Below are 15,614 nucleotides of genomic sequence, written 5' to 3'. Positions count from 1 at the left end.
CGGTGGTGCCGACCTTCCTACCACGTCAGCACCACTTGGATGCCCCGTTTTTCCCGGACAGACATCTCAGCACCAAGGCCTACGGCGTCGAGACGTGTTACCTCTACGCCGTAGGCCACGGCGCTGCCCCAGGGTTCAAAGATCAGTTTACGTCGTCTAGGGGTTAAACATAAATTTTCTTTAAAAAAAGATTAAATTGTAAAAAATTATGTCGCTACCACCACTAGTGAAAAGTGCCAGCGATCCCGTACCATCAACAGAGCTGAGTAGCTGACCACACACGCACGAAGACCACCATGTCGCAACGTACGTGTCGTCCATGGATTACGCACGTACAGCTGCTAGTTTTGGTCTGAAACGATGAAACGAAGCCACTTCACTTGGACAAAACGCACAGGCACAGCTGTGGTTTTGGTCCAGCAGGAGCTGATGGTAATTACTAGTAATCCTTCCCCTCAGAGAAGGTGCTGACAAGAAGAAGAAACAACGTAACGCCTCCGGTCACTGCGTGGCGGCAGCGCTCCTTAGTTCAGCTGCGGTTCGTCAACATTCAGAAATCTGAAGGCGGTGGCCGAACAGAGTGGTCAGCTGCAGCCTGCAACAATTTTCTACAGCTACCGTTACCCTGCATGTTTTCTACTTTTCCACGCGTCGGTACCTATCGAGACCGTTGGGTTTGGACCAGTAGTCTTCTTTTTTTATTATATTGTTTTTGAGTGGTGAGTTCTGGCTTTATGGCGTGTGCCAGACACGTTAGTTTCGCTTGGGTCGGACGCCAGCCAGTTCATGCAAAAATGAACAAGCAGCAATGAACACAAAGTCAACTCAAGCTCAAACGACAGGCCTCGGTCCGGGTAATAATGGTTACTCCTAGTGCTAGTACATGAACACACAGAACCAGCACTAATTCCTTGTGGTTTCGGGTCATTTTGGTGGATAACAGAGCAACCATTTTTTTTTTTGTGATGGTGGGTTCAGTTTGCTGAAAACATATACATATAGGATTGCTCTTTGTGAGACAAGGTAGACAGCGTCGCATCCAGCGTTGGGGATTTTTTTTTTATTTGTAATCCTTTTAAATAAATATTTTAATACTAATCTAAAAAAAAAGTATTTGCGAAAGTGACCCTTTTGGCGCGGCTGGCGTGACAGTACCACGCTATCGCGCCACATGCGCTGGCGCGACAAACCCAGCCACGGTGACACCTGGCGTTGACCGTAGCTGGCGTGGTGGTGCGTGGGCCCCGGCCTGTCGCGCCAGCGCTGTCGACAGGCCCATATAAAGGCCGCGGCCCACCACCTTTTTCCTCCGTCTTGTCTATCTCCCTTCACTCTGAGGCCACTCTGGGCGAGCTCGAGGTCACCGTTGTGTCCTGTGTTGTCTCTCTTCTCCTCCTCCCATCTTCTATTTGCCTTTGATCAAGTTTGCATCTGCTTTTTAGATTTGAACCGTCTTGTGCATGAGGTATGACTCCCTCACCTCTGTTTTTTTTTGTGTTTAGTTGATGTTTATATACTGCTCTGGTTTAGACTGTTGTTTGCAATACCGGCTTTCGTTTGCTTGAATGAAAATTGCTTTGGCTAATCACGTCTAATATATTATGGTTCATGTTGTACTTGTTGAGCTTTTATGATATATTTGATTGGTTTTGGTTGGCAGTGCATTAGGGTTTATACAACAGTATGGGTTGCACTGTTCGAAGTGTGTTTTTGTGGTGATTAGATGTATAGATGAGTTGGACTATGTATGTATAGACATCATTTATAAGTTTGTTTTAGGGTTTGGCTTCATGGGTTTACATGATTATTGGTTCATATCTTTGCTTTCTTGAACTACTTTGTAATAGGTTCAATGGTGGTTCGAAACGACAACCAATTCGTGCACCATCCGAAGGACCATGGTGCTATCGATCCTTTCCTACCAGCAGAGCCAACACCGTTGTGTTACTGTGGGTTACCGGCATTTGTGAAGCAGTCGAGGCATCCCGCGTCAGCTGGACGTGCTTTCTACTGTTGCCAACTTAAGCGACGTCCCCCGACACTTGATGCCTACCTAGAGGGATGCAGCTTCTATCAGTGGATCGATGGCGATGAAATATTCGATCCGTTGATTATGTTGTTTTCTTATGACCCCTGGAAGAGTGTTCCATATTCAGAATTTGTTCGTTGGGTTCCGCCACCACCGAACCTTCCAGAAATGATAGAGGCGGAGAAGGTTGACGCTGCTTTGCGCCGTCTAGCCAATCCTCCTAGATGCCCTTGTGGAGTGTTGGCGCAACTAACTACTCTCAGCCAATGTTGAGCATTCACTGCCTTCTATCGTTGTGGATTGTCAGATTATGTGAGTTCTCATGAAAGCAATCTATCTCTAAGCTTGTATGCGTTTTGCACATACAATGTTGCAATTGGAACGTGTGTTTTTTGTAGAGAGGGTTCCCATCTTGTGACTTTGAGGAGTACAACTATGGACCCAAATCGCACTGGCCTTCTGAGTTTGAATTTATAGAGTTTCAAGCAGGCATTAAGCCATGGCCATACACAAAGATGTCGGACCATAAGTGCAAGTGTGGCATCAAGGCTCGCGAAGGAGTTGTTCCATCTGAGCTAGGATATGGATACTACTGTGGCAATGCTTATGGAGGGTCGTTTGAGTTATGGGTAAGTTGACTGAACCGGTGAAGTTACTACATGAACATAGGCCACCGGTTTGTTTGCTCATTGCTTTGTGTTTGCTTAGGTTGGGAGGACATGCGATTGGGAGGACTTCACTGGTCGTGGAGAGTTAGTGGAAAGGCTAAATATACATTCGCCACTCCAAAAAGAGAGCAAGCGTTGGATGTGAGAGGAGAAGAAGATGGAGGTGAGGATGAGGTACGGGATAGAGATCCATCATGGAATACCCATAACAGGATTTTAGAGGACTTTCCTAGAGTGACCGGTCGACAACTGAGTTTTTACAATAACAAGGCCGAGTTGATGAGCTTCTGGCGACAAAACAAGGAGGCCTACGACTTTAAGGAGGCCGAGGATAAGAGGGAGATGGCCTTTTTCCACAGGTATTTGCGTCGATTATGTGAGTAATTGATTTAGAAATTTGTTTCGACTTGTGCATCTTCTTACAATTGTTGCCAATGAGACATTGTTTCATTCTTGTAGTCCCTGATAATTTACCGAACGACAGCCATATCCCCGCACCCATGGAGGAGGAGGATGACGATGACGATAGCGATGACCATGACTATGACCATGACGATGGCGATGACCATGAGTAGTGTCTCAACAACTACAAGGTGCAGTACATATTTTGCAAATGCCAATAGGTTTGGCATTTCATAGGTCTTGTATATGGTAGATGCCAATAGGTTTGACCGTGTACCTCTTGTTCTTGTCAGAGTGGCTAACATAATACGACCTATGAAACTGAACGGCATAATCCATCAGAAAATACTTGAGATGCTCCAACGTATCAAATATAATTCCCTTCTTAATCTCCACCTCCTCACTATTTGGTACCTCATCGGGCAACAACAACAAACATGTGTCACATATTGCCTGGTCAACCATACTAATGTCCATGAAATTTGGTACCGAGGGTACCTCCACATGGACAACCTTCATTTGCCTCAATTCAATGTCATTGTACTCCATTGTTAATGACCCGTCAGCTAGGACTCCTATTGCGTCCGGAAACCCTCCCTCACAACAATCGGTTTCATCCTCGCTACTAGGCTCAGACCTATACTCGTCCTCTAACACATCATCCGAAGTACTTCGCCCTGAAGTAAAGTCATCTTCGTCCGCGGAGACAACATCAACTTCGTCATCCTCCGATCCTTGGGATATGTCATCCATATCATGTGTTCCATCTCCATTTCCATCGTCCTCATCAAACGTTTCTTCATCGAAATCATCATTCAAGGCACCGGGCTCACATGACCTATCAACTTCTCTAACAACAACTGCCTGCAACTCTTCGTCTTGGGTAAGGTTCTCTACGGGCTCCACATCCACATTATCATCCACAACCACCACAATTCGGCTACACCCCTTCTCCATAATAATTTCCAAGCAACTAACACTACTACCCTTGATAACCTCTATGTAGGTCTTCCATTCATCCTCACATGACAAACACATCAACACATAATGTGCCAGTTTGTTCCCATAGTCAAATCTGCCTCTCAAACTTAGTGGCCACACAAATTTATCCCGACACTTGCTAACCAAAGCATCAAAGGTAGGAGGTCCACTAAAGAACTCAACATGTTCGTGCATGCTTTCGAACTCCTCGTTTCCTTTCACTTTGTCACCATGAAACAATCGCACTAACCGATCCATCTACAAAATACGAACCAACACATCAACAACACATGAACTACACATTTCGGAAATAAATCATATCCATTCACTAATACACTACAATAACAAAAACTTCACAGTGATGTCAACAAAGGCAACAAACATTCCGATCTAAATCCACCATGCACCAACTACTAAAGTCCATGCAACACATAGTTTACGTCCAATCCACGGGCAGAGTATATCCTAAACCTAATCTACGCATCAAATACTAACAAGCAACGATCAAAACATTGTCACCATCCCTAATTTTCTAACCCTAGTCTTCAAACTCATGAGGCAAGAAATTAAGGAAAAGAGGGGGGGGGGGGGGGGGGGGGGGGGGGAGATCAACCTGGCGGTGTACTTGAGTCCACGGAGCAGGGAGGTCATGGACCACGCTGGGACAAACCTCAGCGGCGGCGCCGCTGCGGCAAGGCGTACCGACAAGGCGCCGACGAGCCTTGAACCCGCCTGCTCCCTCTGGCGCCGCTCCCCTGCCGCACGAGGGAGAGGGAGAGAGAGGGTAGCAGGAGCAGCCGCTGAACTTGCCGGCAGCGCGGCCTCAGATGGCTGGGGCGGCCGGGGATGCGGGGTGGCGGCAGCGGTGGTGGCGGCGCCCAGGCGCGTGGAGTGAAGGAGAAGGAGAGCGAGAGAGAAAGGAAAATGGGCCGGGCCGGCCAAATCGTATATGACCCTGTCGCGCTGGCTCGCCTGTCACGACAAGCTTGTCGCGCCTGAGTCGATGGCGCGACAGGGCGGGCCCCACGAAACGCTACGCTAGCTCCGGTCAACGATGCGTGCCACCGTGGCACCCCTTGTCGCGCCACCGCATGTGGCGCGACAAAGTGGTGCAGTCGCGCCACTCGCGCTAGTGCGACCAAAAGGGATATATTTGTAAATACTTTTTTTTTGAAATTACTATTAAAACATTGTTTAAAAAAGGATTAAAAATAAAAAAAGACCCAGCGTTGGAGAGGAGAACAAAGAATCCTCAGCATGTGGACCGCCCTTTTGCAGGCCGTGTCCCAAGTGTCGGACGATGTTACGTCGCCACCCGCCTCTCGCCAGCCAAGTGCTCGCTGAGGCAACCCACACTGCATGAACCGTGAGAAGCTGGCGCCAAACAAAGCAAGAGCCACATCCCCACAGGCCACAGCCACTTCGTAATCCATGATGCTTGTGCTACCTGGTTCATTGGTTGGCTTAGGTGGCCTGCCACAACTGCTCGATCGTCCTGATCTTTTGTAGGAGTACTGTACTGCATACGGTTGTACTATGTAGGGATGATAGACAAATCCCACTTGCCCAGCCGCCTCCAAAGAGTCCAAATGCGAATCCGGGGAGGATGACGGATTGCGGCGACAGCAAATTGAGTCCCTCAGTGTGCTGCGGAGGAGGAGGCGGCAGTAAGCTGGTAGTGGCGGCCGGCAGCACCTAGCATTCCGATGAGTCGCCCCCGAGCGCCGGAGCCAGCCGCCGGCGGCGGTAATTGCTAGTGGCTTGCCTGGAATTCAATGGATTTTCTAGCTGGAAAACTGGCGGCGCACTCCACGGGGGAGAAAATCCTCTTCCGTTAGCCCGCGGGCACAGGTAAAAAATCAACGGCAGAAGCGAAGGAGAAGCCGGCACACGCGGCGGCGGCGCGCGCAGGCGCATGCCATGACATGCGACTGCGAGGCGAACTTGTGGGCTGTGGCACCTGGATGGGCGGTCAAATTAGGCCGCGGACCGCAGCAGATGAAACTTGAAAGGAGGGCGTAGCAGACGGCCGTCTGATCTGAACAATGACAGGCAAACTGCGCAGGCGAGGCGAGGTCAAAGCCCCCGGCCTGTTCATTCCGGCTGTAACTTCATCAGGTCGTTGGTGGACGAGATGTGCATGTCCACGACCACAGTAATTTTGTCTAGTCCCGGTACGGTCGGGTTTTGCTTTGCAAAGTAAGGGTCACGTCACGTGCCACTGGCAATCGTTTGCATTCCAGAGTCCTGATAAGATTAGGCAGCTGAGAGAAGTTAGAGATGCGACAACGCACTCATCAGAATTTTACGATTTTCTCCCCTTTCTTGGTTTACCTGGTTGCACGACGACGAGGACAGGAGCTTAACAAAAGGTCATTAGCACTGGCAACGCAGAGACAGACAAGTAGCTAGCATCGATGTGCATAGACGAATGAACGACGGGTCGTGTAGTAGTGCTGCAGTGGTCCAGTCCAGTTGATACATATAGAATGAGACCATGCATGTAACGGTATAAAGACTAGTAACTGTTGTGTAGTGGCTTCCATTAGTTTTAAGGTTTTGTTTGGAATGCAGTACTGCAAAAAACACACAAATAGAAAAAAATATAGAATTATGATAGAAATATAGGAATTTCGTTGGAGAATATTATTTGAATGAACCCCAGGAAACACGTATGAACCTACCTTGATCCTACACAACTACACAAGAGATAAATAAACAAAAAGCTTACAGTGGATTCCTTTTATTCCTATATATACTTTCCTCTTATTAATTGGTTGCAAAAGCAATATTTCTTTCCTACGTTATTCCTCTGTCCCAATCCTACGAATCAAAAAATAAAAAATGATGAACAGTACATTTTCCTTATAGGAATCCAATTTCTGTGAATTTCCTATGTTTCTCCTACACAAGCTTCGTCACGGTGCATCGGACTGATGTGCATCCTGCACATGATGAGTGGCTGACAGATCATCCCCAACTCTATCCGTCAACTTGCAATCTTTTATCGCCATCTCCTTTCTTCTGTCACCGATCCGGTCCAACTCCGATTTCGTATCGCAATTGCAAGTTCGCAAGTAGTACCAAGTTGGGCTTCCGTACGTTGCTTGTTTTGCTTGCCGAATTGGCCCATCCCTCCGTTAATGGCGACGCGATGCAAGCTGGGGCGCTGGGCACAGTCCGACGCCAACCATCCGGGATGCACGATGGACGACGATGGTTCAGTCAAATGCCGTCGCTCAACTATCACCAGCTCGGCACGCCACGCCCTCACGCGCCCTAGTCCAGTAGTCCCTGACCGGGATCCGGCTGCATTGCGCCAGACCGCAGCGTTATCCTGCGTCAGTTCGAAGAAAACGGTGCGCGAGAGCAGGCGCGCGTCCCTGCATGATCATCAGCCGTCGCGACCACGTGATATGACGACGCTGACCTATATTTTTTATTTTTTTAAAAAAAAATTACCGGTCACAACCCAACACGCACAATCGCACATACACTACCATCAACGCACCACGGCACCACCTATATAAATCGAACGGATGCTACACGTTTGGAATCAGGAGAAGCCCAGGAGCCAAGGCCCGTGTTGTCGTAATCTGCTGGGCCTGGTGGATCTGTACTCCCGGTCCTGCTTCCATTAACATTCGATGGCGGATATTTTAGCTCCCAATGGCCAGCCCAAAACTCGCAACAAAGCCGTGCAGCCTCAGGCCTGGCCCGGATGAACAGCCGCTGGGCTCCATCTCTATGACACTACAATCACCAAATAGGAGCTATGCCAACTCCGGCGAGGCATGGCTTTTACTGGGAACAGTGCGGTCGACGCGACGCATTTCCTTCCGACCAACTGTGCGTGTACCTGCAAAAAGTTAGAGTGGTTGTGGACTGTGGTGTGGCCCAACAGGCACGGACTACAGCCAATAGGGCGCGCTCACATGAACCCATCGTGTAGGGTGCTTCAGCGATCACGTTGAAGCACCAACAGTGTCAGTGCCATGTATAATTGGACAGCCCCAACTCTAAAGGAAGCTCGTACTAAGCGCTTGCAAGCCTTATCTCGTAACGAGCTAGCACGTGCACCTGGTATACAAGGACTGATAGTGTTTTTCTTGAAATTGAATATATCTTGCTTAGCTTAGCGGCACAATTCGAAAAGAAATTTCAAAAAGGAATAACAAAATCATGCGTGATCCAGGGGGAAATACGACCGTGCATGCTACTGGCGTCTGGACATATATATTGTGAAACTGGAGATACATGCACCGAAGGATGATAAGGAAATGTTGAATTTAGCTTGGTAGTAACTGCTTATATATGGAGCCTTTTGCAGAACTGAAAGGATCTAGCAAGTGACATAGAGGGGGAGTGAATAGGCTTTTTTTTTTAAATTTAATTAACTTATGAAAATAGTCAAAACGTGGAACCTCCGAGTTTGAACGTGGAGGATCCAGGGCACGGAGGTTCCAGGACTGAGCATGGAACCTCCAGGGATAGGAGTACGAAATCGATCTACTGTGAAATTTAACGAATGAAAAATAGATCGAATGTAATACCAGCCTTCCTGGGAGTATGTTGAGCTATCCAAACAGTCGGTTGTACCTAGAAGATGAGGAATTCGTAGATCGGGTGCAAACCCTAAAAATCAATCCAAATCACAAGTAATAGCAAAAACAACAACAATCACAGTGAACACAAGGATTTATCCCGTGGTTCAACTCGCCACAAAAGCTTGTCTACATCCACGTTGTTGAGGTTAGCCACAAAGGCTATGGAGTCTCTTTAACTCGCTCCTCTTTTCCAACCTATCACCAAGGCAATAGGTTAGTTAGAGGGTTACACTAAGTCACAAAGGGTAATACAAACTTTTCCGGTGCTAAACCACAGCGGATTGGAAGCTACCGGGTGACCGCTAGCCGTCTAGGAGCCAAGCTCCAAGAGTAACGAACACACCAATCAGCTAGGGCTTCACCAAGTGCACAAGAATGGAGGATAAGGATCTTCTCGAGCTTTCTCACACTCTCTAGAGTCAAATCCCTCAAGGAATCACAAAGATTTGAGCAAGGGAGTTGAAAGCACCAAGCTTGGGAGAGAGAGAGAGCTTCTGTTCGTCAGGAATGAAGGAATGGAGAGGATGACCGTTGGGACAAAGGGGTATGGTATAAATACCACCCACGTCACCCACAAACTGATCGGGTCTGTCAGGCCCCGGAGCCTCCATGTTAGGACGCGGAGGTTCCGTGCCAGAGCGCGGAGGTTCCGCGCAGGCCAGAGCAGATAAGAATTCAGCTCGGCTAGCTTTTTGTGGCTGGGATTATTTGAGATGTAGATGGAGTTTTGAGCACTTGGTTCCACCCGGCAGATCATTAGTATCCCCTTGATAGTACGGCTTGTCCTATGACTTAATTTCAAAATATAAAATGAATTAAACTAGCTTTGGTAGCCGTTGCAAGCCATCCATTTGAGTTGGGGGGGTCTCCTCCTTTTTTTCATCCAAGATTAAAGATATGCTATCAAACACTTGACAAAGCCATTAGTCCTTTAATTATGTGGTCAACATCATCAAAACCCACTTAGAGCTTGATTGCACTTACAATCTTCCCCCTTTGGTAAATGTTGACAACATAATTAAAGCTTACATTTAATTGAAAGATTGAGCTTTTGATAGCATGAATACAAGGGTTCCCCTTAATATATGCAAGATTTGTTTGGAATTATAAAAATGTCCCTTCAAGACATACTTTGCATATATTAAGAGTAAGTGTGAAAGATACATTGTATTAATACCATCGTGGGGTGCAAAAGAAGTGTGTCAAATAATAATCTGAGATACGTATGACAGTTTATGCACAAAAGAAAATATCTTGGGTCTGCAGACCCCGGAGCCTCCGGGCCTGAGCTCGGAGCCTCCGCGTTCTGCACACACAGAACTTTTTCAACAGCAACAGAAGCATCTCAATAAACAAACACCACACAATTCTAATATGCAAGTAACATATGAATATAAACAAGTTCTACCACAGTTCTAGCATCCATTACAAGCATAAAGTCCACATGTCCATGTCCATGACCTCCAATCGCCACACAAAGGCGAAACAAAGTATTTTTACAGACCGCTAAGATGAAAAAGAGTTCAAAAATGACATCGACTCTCACAACTCATAACTAAACGAATCAACGCTACACTACCACGACGACACTATGACAAAAGACGACGACACAAAAGAAACATCTCAATCTTGCCTCTCTCCCCCTTTGTTAACAAGTGCCAAAAAGGGAAAGAACAAGAGAGGTAAGGCACGATCGTCTCACTACTCCCTGCTCCAGTCACTGCCAATGTCACTGTCATCATCATCTACTAGGTCAGTCTGTTGCTTGTTGCCTGAAATAGTCCTATCATCGGACTCCTCGTCACTGTCACTCACAACAGCCCTGCCGACTCTATGTGTAGTAGCTATGTGCCTCTATGGCCTGGATTGTCCTCTCTCATGTCTAAGGATGTTCATCCTCTCACCAAGTGTCTCCTGGTCATGAGGATACTCCATCTCTTCATCATCCTCACTACTGTCCTCATAGGGTGGAAACACTGATGGTGGCAGAATCTCTCTAACCTCAAGTCCTAGCTGCCTCTTCATGTCATTGATGTCCTTCCTTCCCTCATAAGTGGCATCCACAGCATATTAACACATGCAAAATATGTTCTTGAGCAACTCCTTGAGCTTGCTCCCCTAGATCTTTGGTGAAAAGAGGAAGGCATGCTGCTGCTAGGTCTCTCTGAGGGTGAAGCCCCTGCTACAACTGACGTGCCAGCAGCCCCAACCAGTGCCTCCCAGTCTGTGTGCTGCCATTGAGTCAACCTGTATGGCCTTTGCTCCATATCCTTCTTAAACTCGATGCTTGACACCCTCTCAATGATGTACATGATGTAAGGAGCATATGGGAGATCATTCCTAGCATCATCTAGTGAGTCACTCAACTCAGACCAAATAAACCTACTGACAGAGAAAGCATCACTCCCTGGAGCCATCCTTGCAAGCAAGTTCTTTGCATACTTCCTTAGTGAAGTGGAGTCACCACCTTTTGGGTTGATTGTCTCTCTAAAAAGGTTGTTCATGGCATAGTAGAAAGACTTCAGCCCTACTGTTTTCCCATCAACTAGATCTCTCCTCTAATATGCAAATACAATATCCTTGGCTTTCATGACATTCTTTGTCTGAATGGTGTCTGCATATCTATCTCCACTCCCAAACTCAAGAAGATGAGCAAAAGTAGTGAAATCTACCTTGTATTGAACTCCTTCCATCATCCAATGAATGGTCTCATTTTCCACATCATGGAAGAAAGTGGCATGAAACTGAGCTAGGATCTCTCAATTCCAATCATATTGGAAACCCATGATGTCCTTTAGCCCATGCTCAGTCGTTGTATTTACCACTCTCTTGGAATATGGGGTGTTCATGCTCTCAATGTGATCCCAGTCAATGTACTTCATCCGCACTAGCTTCTTTTCTTTGGCAAGAATCACAGTCTTGTAGAAGTCAAACTGAAATAGAGACCAAAACATGTAGTCTATCCCTCTGTCATTCAGCAACACATAGGGATTTTCTGCCCTAGCTCTCTTGACTTGAACTCCCAAATTGTGATAGTTACTGTGCTGCCTTTGGACTCCATGATCATAGATCACTGGCTCTCTCCTCACTGGGGCACCCTAATGCTAAACCATATAGAACTGATCAAACTCTAGGAACCAAGGGGGTGTGTCTGGCGCACCAACTGCAGGTATGGTCTTCCCTTCTCTTCCTCCATCATTGGCAGGTCCTTCTCCAAGTCCAGCAGTACCAACACCATGACCAGCACCACTGCCACTACCTCTTCTAGGTTGAGCTTTTTGGCTACCTCGACCTCTGCCTTACTGCCCATTGCCTTGACCAACATCTTCACCACCACCAGCAAGCTCTCAAACAACTATCCCTCTGATCTGGTGGTCGACAGGATCATTGGAGCGCTTCAACCTCTTCTCATTTCTTCGACCCAGATCACGTTCCATCTAACGAAAATAACACGTAGAGAGGATAAGAAACAATGCTTAAACATAATAGCAACATCATAGTAGGTTTGAGTTGAGTTTTGAAGCAAATCAAGGCACTAAGTCTGTCTAGATCACGAAGCCTCCGCGCTCTGACCCGGAGCCTCCAGGGTCCAAAGCCTCTGCACAGATGCCCAGAGCCTCTGCATTCTGGCGGAAGAGCCCTTAATTTGATTCAACTATCAACTCGAACCTAGCACAATGAACCATCAAATCCAGCACTAAATAACTAAAACAACTCTGTCTACGCAAGAAATCGATTGAAAAGATAACCCAAATTGAATCCATGGTGGAATTAGGGTTTCACCTTGGATATGAGAAATTGAAGGGAAGGAGGACGATGATGATCGTAGATGGCCTCAAGGACTACTCCTCTAGTGCGAGCGTAGCCGAGAGCGAAGGATTTTGGCCGGCGACGATTGCTCCTTCAAAAGATGGTGAAGACGACTCCTTCCTTCTCCACGGACTCCCCCTGAGTCCCGACCGTGGGCACCACCACGGTGCACTCGCATACAACTAGGATAGACTGAGCGACGGTGCAGCAGCGGTGCAAGTGATGGCGCGACGATGATGATGGCAAGAGCGAATGCGAGTGCGGCTCGAATGTGGTTCCAGTAACTCAGGGAAGTTACTAGGAGGGGTAAAATGGGAAAGATGAAAAATATTTTGATTTTTACCCAAACCCTAACTGAACCGTTAGGGCACAAAGCCTCAACGCTAGGCTATGGAGCCTCCGGGCCACAAAACCTCCACGTGGAAATGTGGAGTGTGGGGGTATGGCCCCCAAGACATGGGCCGCACTATCGAAGATGACCCAGCCCACAAGATCAAGGCATGCACGTGCACGGCGCTACTCAGCGTGCACCGCAAGACATTGTATAGTACCAAATAGGCTACTTTACTTGTAACCCTACCTCCTCTAGAGTATATAAGGAGAGGTAGGGGTCCCCTAGCATATAGGATCCATCATGATCCATCGATCTCTCATTGACATACAGCAATATAATCAGACACAGGATGTAGGTATTACGCCTTCACGGCAGCCAAACCTGGATAAAACCTCATGTCTGTCTTGCGTCACCATCTTGTTTGTAGCTTGCGCATCTGTCTACCGACAATCTACTACCTTGGGCATACCCCTAAGTAGACTGCCAACCATATTTCGTCGACAGTGGCGCGCCAGGTAGGGGGTGTGCGTACTGCTCCCTAGACGAACAAGATGGTCATCATCCCTAGTTCCATGGCTACACCGAACGGCCTCACGTTCACCATCAGCCAGATCACCTGGACCACTGGCTCCGACAACTGCATCACCATGACCACGGAGGAGGCGCAGATCCAATCTGCATCGACCACTGCTTCACCAGCATCAGCTATGGCTCTGACCACGTTGGATCTAGCTCTGGCCACACCAGCATCATCTTCAGCCACGCCGACAACCCATCGTTCGCTTCCTCGCTACAAAGGGAGGTAGATCGATAACACCAACCTGCTCGACTCCATCGATCAGGACGGCATTGCCCAGACTACTTACTCCGACCACCTACCACATTGCAATGATGATCGCCACGAAGAATGGCGCCGTGACAACCGCGACTGCCGCCATGATGACAGTTCGGAAAGCTCGAGCGTCGAGCAACTTCGTCAACGCCGACCAGATAATGCCATACGTCGCCGACTAGACATTCAATCTAAAGCTAAGTGATGCTTTAATATTTTTCTAAAAATTCTCCAATCTTCGTATATCACCATAATGTTTCTCCGAGCTATTTTCTCTATGTTTGCACTCCAAACATTTTTCTTTCATGTATACCATCTTAAAGATGACATATAGCTAAGTCTAAGGCGAACCCTTGAACAGTCACGTTGATGCTCGGACGCCTCCAGAGACGGCCCTATCTCCGGCTCCTCCCTACACGTGCACGAGCGTCTGCCCTCTACGTTATGGGTGGTCGGCAGCGGCTCCTTGGTCACGCCAGTTCCACCTACATGTGCACAGGCTCCGCGCTCGACGTTATGGACTATGGGCTAGCTAGGGCTAGAGACTCAGCTACACACTAACTGTTTGGGTGGTTTATATTAAATATATTTTCACGCCAACTGATCGTCGAACTGCATACGCCGTTTCATCACCATTGCTGATTTTTCTCCAAAGTTCATTTATTTTTACATCATGTACTACCTGTTCTACATGTTTGTATTGCAGGATCATCGTCCACCTGGTGCTCAGACTTCTCCACCAATCAACTGGTCGGACCGCTTGGTTCATGACTCCGTCGCCGACCAGTTGATTGAACTGATCACCAGCTGCGCCGGTTACTCCTCGGCGCACGGATACTTCGTGCTCGAGGACTAAGTGGGCACACTTCACTCCACGAATGTCGTCAGCTACGTCGGTGCTCGAACCTCGCCGCCTACGCCGAGGACTCCTCGGTGCTCGGACCTCGCCGCCTACCCCGAGGACTCCTCGGTGCTTGGACATCGCCGCCTACACCAGGGACTCCTCGCTCCTCGCTGCTCGGTCATCGCCAGTGACGCTGGGGACTCCTCGCTCCTTGGTGCTCGGACATCACCAGCGATGCCGGGGACTCCTCGCTCCTCGCTGCTCTGTCATCACCAGCGACGCTGGGGACTCCTCGCTCCTCGGTGCTCGGACATCGCCAGCGACGCCGGGGACTCCTCGCTCCTCGGTGCTCGGTCATCGCCAGCAACGCCGGGGACTCCACGCTCCTCGGTGCTCGGACATCGCCAGTGACACCGGGGACTCCTCGCTCCTTGGTGCTCGGTCATCGCCAGCGACGCTGGGGACTCCTCGGTCCTCGGTCCTCGGTCCTCGGTCATCGCCAGCGACGCCGGGGACTCCTTACTCCTCGGTGCTCGGACATCACCAGCGACACTGAGGACTCCTCGCTCCTCGGTGCTCAGTCATCGCCAGCGACGCCAGGGACTCTATGCTCCTCGGTGCTCGGACATCGCCAGCGACGTCGGGGACTCCTCGCTCCTCGGTGCTCGATCATCACCAGCGACGCCGGGGACTCCTCGATGCTCGGCCATCGCCAGCGACGCCGGGGACTCCTCGCTCCTCGGTGCTCGAACATCGCCAGCGATGCCAGTGACTCCTCGCTCCTCGGTCCTCGGTCATCACCAGTGATGCTGGGGACTCCTCGCTCCTCGATGCTCGGTCATCGCCAGCGACGCCGGGGACTCCTCGGTGCTCGGACATCACCAGTGACACCGGGACTCCTCGCTCCTCGGTGCTCAGTCATCGCCAGCAACGCTGGGGACTCCTCGCTCCTCGGTGCTTAGACATCGCCAGTACACCGGGGACTCCTCGCTCCTCGGTGCTCGGTCATCACCAGCGACACCGGGGACTCCACGCTCCTCGGTGCTCGGACATCGCCAGCGACACTGGGGACTCCTCGCTCCTCAGTGCTCGGTCATCACCAGTGAC

Source organism: Miscanthus floridulus, chromosome 8 (genome assembly GCF_019320115.1).
Source record: "Miscanthus floridulus cultivar M001 chromosome 8, ASM1932011v1, whole genome shotgun sequence".
NCBI classification, from domain to species: domain Eukaryota; kingdom Viridiplantae; phylum Streptophyta; class Magnoliopsida; order Poales; family Poaceae; genus Miscanthus; species Miscanthus floridulus.
This window is presented reverse-complemented; position numbering follows the sequence as displayed.